We start from the raw sequence: 7,559 nt of genomic DNA, 5'->3' as shown, positions 1-7,559 counted from the left end.
AGACTTGGTTTGGCACTATGTCTGAAGCAAGTTGTGAATACAATGTTTAGCAGGTGGTTTTGTAGTTGGTCACTTGTTGGCAAAGGCCTTTTGCATGTCCTTAATTGATCTTAATTAAAGTCCATGGATTTTGTCAGGTTTAATCATAGAATCATATGAGTTGGAAGGGACGTTACAGGTCATTGTGCCCAACCCCCTGCTCAGTGCAAGATTCACTAAATCATGCCAGACAGATGTCTATCCAGCTTCTGAAGACTTCCATTGAAGGAGAACTCACCACCTCCCGTGGCAACCTGTTCCACTCATTGATCGCCCTCACTGTATAATATCTAATCTGTCTCCTCACTTTCAGTTTCATCCCATTGGTTCAAGTGCTTTCCTTGTGCAGATGAGAATAGGGCTGATCCCTCTTCACTGTGACAGCACTTCAGATATTTCTAGACTGCTATATACTATACAAAGAGTGTGCTGCCAGGATTGGAGGCAGGCTATGTTTCCATGGGCCATCATATAAAACACATTATGAACAGTGAGTTTTTTTATATAGAATGTTTCCTCACTGTTGGTGCATTTTCTGGCTTCGTGACATTTTGTTTAGTTTTTTTTTCAAAATGTAGTATGTTGCACACAGAAAATGCCTGCAGAACATGCATGACAAAAATGTGTGAACAAAAAATGTATCCAACAGAAAAACAAACTTATAAAAAGCACATACATTTCATAGCACTTTTTACAAACCCAAAGAACTGCAAAAAAAGTGAGTAAAAAAAGCCTCACAGTGGTTTCACAAGCAGGTTTTTATGAGAACTCCTTCCCTTATACAGTACTAGCTGATATACTCGACTTTGCCCGAGTTAATTTGGTACTGGTGTTCACACGAAAAATCTTATAAAGTCATGGTTACTTTAGAAATACCAGAAAAACATATGTTCACCATTTTGCATAGTTCTCTGCGTTACCCAGGAAACACCACGGGAAGGTAACCATTCAACGTTTCCTTTATATAAAATGACATCAGGAAGTGAGGAAATTACATTCCATATGTAAAATTTATACGCTAATTATTTTGCGCATAGGATTGAATAATCGAGTTGAGACCCATTAGCTTTTCCTATTTATGACATAATCAATGCTCGTGCCAAATTTCACGTTTCTATGACACCGGAAAGTGAGAAAATTACATTACGTACGTAAAATTTGGACGCTAATTCTTTTGCGCATATAATTGAATAATTGAGTTGGGACCCATTAGCTTTTCCTATTTATGACTTAATCAATGCCCATGCCAAATTTCAAGTTTCTATGACATCAGGAAGTGAATTAGATTCCATACGTAAAATTTGGACACTAATTCTTTGGCACATAGAATTGAATAATCGAGTTGGGACCCATTAGCTTTTCCTATTTATGACATAATCAATGTCCGTGCATAATTTCAAGTTTCGATGACATCGGGAAGTGAGAGAATTAGATTTCGTACATAAAATGTGGACGCTAATTCTTTAGCGCTTAGAATTGAATAATCGAGTTGGGACCCATTAGCTTTTCCTATTAATGACATAATCAATGCTCATGCCAAATTTCACATTTCTATGACACCGGAAAGTGAGAAAATTACATTCCGTACGTAAAATTTATACGCTACTTCTTTTGCGCATAGAATTGAATAATCGAGTTGGAACCCATTACCTTTTCCTATTTATGACATAATCAATGCTCGTGCCAAATTTCACGTTTCTATGACACTGGAAAGTGAGAAAATTACATTCCGTACGTAAAATTTGGACGCTAATTTTTTTGCGCATAGAATTGAATAATCGAGTTGGGACCCATTAACTTTTCCTATTTATGACATATCCAATGCCCGTGCCAAGTTTTAAGTTTCTATGACATTGGGAAGTGAGAGATTTAGATTCCGTACGTTAAATTTCAACGCCAATTCTTTTGCGCTAGAATTGAATAATCGAGTTGGGACCCAATTATGTTTCCTATTTTGGAGATAATCTATGCTCCCGCCAAAATTCATGTTTCTACAACATTGGGAAGTTGGAGAACTTTTGGCGAGTCAGTCAGTCAGTCAGTGAGGGCTTTCGTCTTTATATATATAGATGTCCCAAATTTTTTGAATCCACTTCTTGTTTTGACCCAAAACTGCAGAAATAACTTCCACAAAAATTTGAAATAATGCTGTGTTTTGCTTTATTTTTTTCCTAGGTTTTCTTTTCTTTTAAATGCTACAGCTGGGTGTTAGCTGTCAGACAGGAAGGAAGCATAAATCACACTACAAGCAGTCCACTATTTTGGTGGTATTTCTTCTTCTTTCTGGTGCATTTCTTTGGACTAGTGGCGTTTTTCAAAACGCAGCATGTTCTAAGTATAGTGGTTTTCTTCAGACGTTTTCCCATAGGCTTCTTCATAGGGGAAAAAGAACCTGAAAAAAAAACCGCATTCCGAGCCCCTAAAAAGCAACAACAAAAATCTGGTTTTCAGGAAACCTAACAAGGCACTTGGTGGAGCATCGCACAAAATTGTCTTTTGACAAATTCTGTATCAATCTGATGTATGTCTGCTTGGCACTCTATGAAATTGCCTATAGCAGGTACAATATTGTCCCATAATACAACTGCATACAGTTATAGCTTCTACTGAGCCGTAATACAGATGTGTGCAAATCCTTATGGACAAAAACGGTAGCATTTCAATTCTTTTTGTTTCAGTTCACATTACACCTCCACAGAACTATGTCTTAATGGGGTTAACATAACGTCTTCTCAGTCTGTTGGTTGTTAAAAAGAAAATACATATATTTAGAATGTGTACATATATAAACAGGAATACAAATATCGCTGTTTTGTGTTGCATTGGTATTGGCAAGAAAATACGCCAAATGGGCAAAATCTAACCAAAGAATTTGGTTTCCATTTTGTACCATACAAAATCATGTTTTGCTTTTCAGTATGTTTCCTTATATGTATCCATGGCAGAAATACTGGATGTTCACATATTTGACTTGTTTGCACTATTTATATTGTTGTAGCAATTCTGAAGATCCATATTGGTCAAAGCTTTCTGATGTTTCTCTTTTTCTCATTCTTGATATGTATTTTTTTTTTTTTTTAATTGTTAATTGGCATCTAATGTGAATGCAGATTAAAGTAAATATCTGCTTCGGAGCGGAATTGCAGAATGCATTTTGAGCAATTGACTTCAACTAACAATTATATTGTTACAACTGGTATATCTACTTCTACAAGTCGAGACAATTTTGATAACAGGCCTGTTGAGATATGAACTTTCCAGCTGCTGACCCTGAAGTCACTGACATGAAAATACAGGCTCCATTTACAGCTGCTTGGATTGTGAGAATAGATCTCTACAAGTATGCTGGACCCAAACAATAAAGAAAAAAGATCCCCGCGCTCCGGAGCCCAGAGAGATCAGCCGTGAACCCATATAACAAAGGGTTAATTTATTTAAGCAACACGTTTCAGCAATTTCTACTTGCCTTTCTCAAGCATATGACACATAATATATATATATATATGTATATATATATATATATATATATATATATATATATATATATATATATATACAAGCTGATATACCCGGCTTCGCCCGAGTTAATTGGTAATGGTGTTTATCTGGTGTTCCCACGGAAAATCTTATGAAGTCGTGGTCACTTTAGAGACACCAGAAAAACATATGTTCACCATTTTGCATAGTTCTCTGCATTACCCAAAAAAACACCACGGGAGGTAACCATGCGATGTTTCCTTTATATAAAATGACATCAGGAAGTGACAGAATTAGATTCCGTATGTAAAATTTGGACGATAATTCTTTTGCGCATAGAATTGAATAATTGAGTTGGGACCCATTAGCTTATCCTATTTATGACATAATCAATGCCTGTTACAAATTTCACGTTTCTATGACACCGGAAAGTGAGAAAATTACATTCCGCGCGTAAAATTTGGACGCTAATTCTTTTGCGCATAGTAGTGAATAATCGAGTTGGGACCCATTAGCAATTCCTATTTATGGCATAAACAATGCCCATGCCAAATTTCACGTTTCTATGACACCGGAAAGTGAAAAAAATACATTCCGTACGTAAAATTTGGACGCTAATTCTTTTGGGAATAGAATTGAATAATCGAGTTGGGACCCATTAGCTTTTTCTATTTATGACATAATCAATGCTCATGCTAAATTTCACGTTTCTATGACACCGGAAAGTGAGAAAATTACATTCCGTACATAAAATTTGGACGCTAATTCTTTTGCGCATCGGATTGATTAATGGAGTTGGGAACCATTAGATTTTCCTATTTATGACATAATCAATGCTCGTGCCAAATTTCACGTTTCTATGACACCGGAAAGTGAGAAAATTACATTCCGTACGTGAAATTTGGACGCTAATTCTTTTGCACATAGAATTGAATAATCGAGTTGGGACCCATTAGCTTTTCCTATTTCTGACATGATCAATGCTTGTGCCAAATTTCATGTTTTTATGACACCGGAAAGTGAGAAAAATACATTCTGTACGTAAAATTTGGACACTAATTCTTTTGCGCATAGAATTAAATAATCGAGTTGGGACCCATTAGCTTTTCCTATTTATGACATAATCAATGCTCATGCCAAATTTCCCGTTTCTATGACACCGGAAAGTGAGAAAATTACATTCCGTACGTAAAATTTGGACGCCAATTCTTTTGCGCATAGAATTGAATAATTAAGTTGGGTCTCATTAGCTTTTCCTATTTATGACATAATCAATGCTCGTGCCAAATTTCACGTTTCTATGACACCGGAAAGTGAGAAAATTACATTCTGTGCGTAAAATTTGGACGCTAATTCTTTTGCCCATAGAATTGAATAATCGAGTTGGGACCCATTAGCTTTTCCTATTTATGACATAATCAATGCTCGTGCCAAATTTCACGTTTCTATGACACCGGAAAGTGAGAAAATTACATTCCGTACGTAAACTTTGGATGCTAATTCTTTTGCGCATAGAATTGAATAATCGAGTTGGGACCCAGTAGCTTTTCCTATTTATGACATAATCAATGCTTGTGCCAAATTTCACGTTTCTATGACACCGGAAAGTGAAAAAAATACACTCCGTACGCAAAATTTGGTCGCTATTTCTTTTGCTCATAGAATTGAATAATCGAGTTGGGACCCATTAGCTTTTCCTATTTATGACATAATCTATGCTCGTGCCAAATTTCACGTTTCTATGACACCGGAAAGTGAAAAAAATACATTCCGTACGTAAAATTAGGACGCTAATTCTTTTGCGCATAGAATTGAATAATCGAGATGGAACCTATTAGCTTTTCCTATTTATGACATTATCAATGCTCATGCCAAATTTTACGTTCCTATGACACTGGAAAGGGAGAAAAATACATTCGGTACGTAAAATTTGGACGCTAATTCTTTTGCGCATAGAACTGAATAATCGAGTTTGGACCCATTAGCTTTTCCTATTTATGACATATTCAATGCTCGTGCCAAATTTCACGTTTCTATGAGACCGGAAAGTGAGAAAATTACATTCCGTACGTAAAATTTGGACGCAAATTCTTTTGCGCATAGTAGTGAATAATCGAGTTGGGACCCATTAGCTTTTCCTATTTATGACATAATCAATGCTTGTGCCAAATTTCACGTTTTTATGACACCTTAAAGTGAAAAAAATACATTCCGTACGTAAAATTTGGACACTAATTCTTTTGCGCATAGAATTGAATAATCGAGTTGGGACCCATTAGCACTTCCTATTTATGACATAATCAATGCTTGTGCCAAATTTCACGTTTCTATGACACCGGAAAGTGAGAAAATTAGATTCCGTACGTAAAATTTGGACGCTAATTCTTTTGCGCATAGAATTGAATAATCGAGTTAGGACTAGAGATGAGCGAACGTACTCGTCCGAGCTTGATACTCGTTCGAGTATTAGCGTGTTCGAGATGCTCGTTACTCGTAACGAGTACCACGCGATGTTCGGGTTACTTTCACTTTCATCTCTGAGACGTTAGCGCGCTTTTCTGGCCAATTGAAAGACAGGGAAGGCATTACAACTTCCCCCTGCGACGTTCAAGCCCTATACCACCCCCCTGCAGTGAGTGGCTGGCGAGATCAGGTTTCACCCGAGTATAAAAATCGGCCCCTCCCGCGGTTCGCCACAGATGCGTTCTGACATAGAGGAGGGAAAGTGTTGTTGGTGCCGAAGCTGCCATAGGGAGAGCGTTAGGAGTATTTTAGGCTTCAAGAACCCCAACGGTCCTTCTTAGGGCCACATCTAACCGTGTGCAGTACTGTGGAGGCTGCTTTTTGCAGTGTTGCACATTTTTTTTTTTTTGGTATATCGGCCGTGGAGAGCATTGCGCCATGCAGTAATACTCCAGGGACAGAAGCGCTTAGGCAGGGACAGAAGACATATTGATTGAATATAGGCAGTGGGCCTTTGCAAAAAAATTTGTTGAAAAAAATCTATTTGGGCTGCCTGTGAGTGTCCCCAGTGTTCTGGGTCTGTGCTGGGTGTAGTAGTTCTCCAAATTCATACGCAGCCAGCTAAGTGTTACAGCAGTCTTGCGCAAAATTATTTCCTGGCTCTGTCTGGGCTCTGAAATCACCGCTGTATTGCAGTTCACAGTGCAACAGTCTGCAGTTCTGTGACATACCCTAGGGCCAGAAGTGCTTAGGCAGGGACAGACGACATATTGATTGAATATAGGCAGTGGGCCTTTGCAAAAAAATTTGTGGAAAAAAATCTATTTGGGCTGCCTGTGAGTGTCCTCAGTGTTCTGGGTCTGTGCTGGGTGTAGTAGTTCTCCAAATTCATACGCAGCCCGCTAAGTGTTACAGCAGGCTTGCGTAAAATTATTTCCTGGCTCTGTCTGGGCTCTGAAATCACCGCTGTATTGCAGTTCACAGTGCAACACTCTGCAGTTCTGTGACATACCCCAGGGCCAGAAGCGCTTAGGCAGGGACAGAAGAGAGAAGACATATTGATTGAATATAGGCAGTGGGCCTTTGCAAAAAAATTTGTGGAAAAAAATCTATTTGAGCTGCCTGTGAGTGTCCTCAGTGTTCTGGGTCTGTGCTGGGTGTAGTAGTTCTCCAAATTCATACGCAGCCAGCTAAGTGTTACAGCAGGCTTGCGCAAAATTATTTCCTGGCTCTGTCTGGGCTCTGAAATCACCGCTGTATTGCAGTTCACAGTGCAACACTCTGCAGTTCTGTGACATACCCTAGGGCCAGAAGTGCTTAGGCAGGGACAGAAGACATATTGATTGAATATAGGCAGTGGGCCTTTGCAAAAAAATTTGTGGAAAAAAATCTATTTGGGCTGCCTGTGAGTGTCCTCAGTGTTCTGGGTCTGTGCTGGGTGAAGTAGTTCTCCAAATTCATGCGCAGCCAGCTAAGTGTTACAGCAGGCTTGCGCAAAATTATTTCCTGGCTCTGTCTGGGCTCTGAAATCACCACTGTATTGCAGTTCACAGTGCAACACTCTGCAGTTCTGTGACATA

Source organism: Eleutherodactylus coqui, chromosome 4 (assembly GCF_035609145.1).
Source record: "Eleutherodactylus coqui strain aEleCoq1 chromosome 4, aEleCoq1.hap1, whole genome shotgun sequence".
Taxonomy (NCBI): domain Eukaryota; kingdom Metazoa; phylum Chordata; class Amphibia; order Anura; family Eleutherodactylidae; genus Eleutherodactylus; species Eleutherodactylus coqui.
This window is presented reverse-complemented; position numbering follows the sequence as displayed.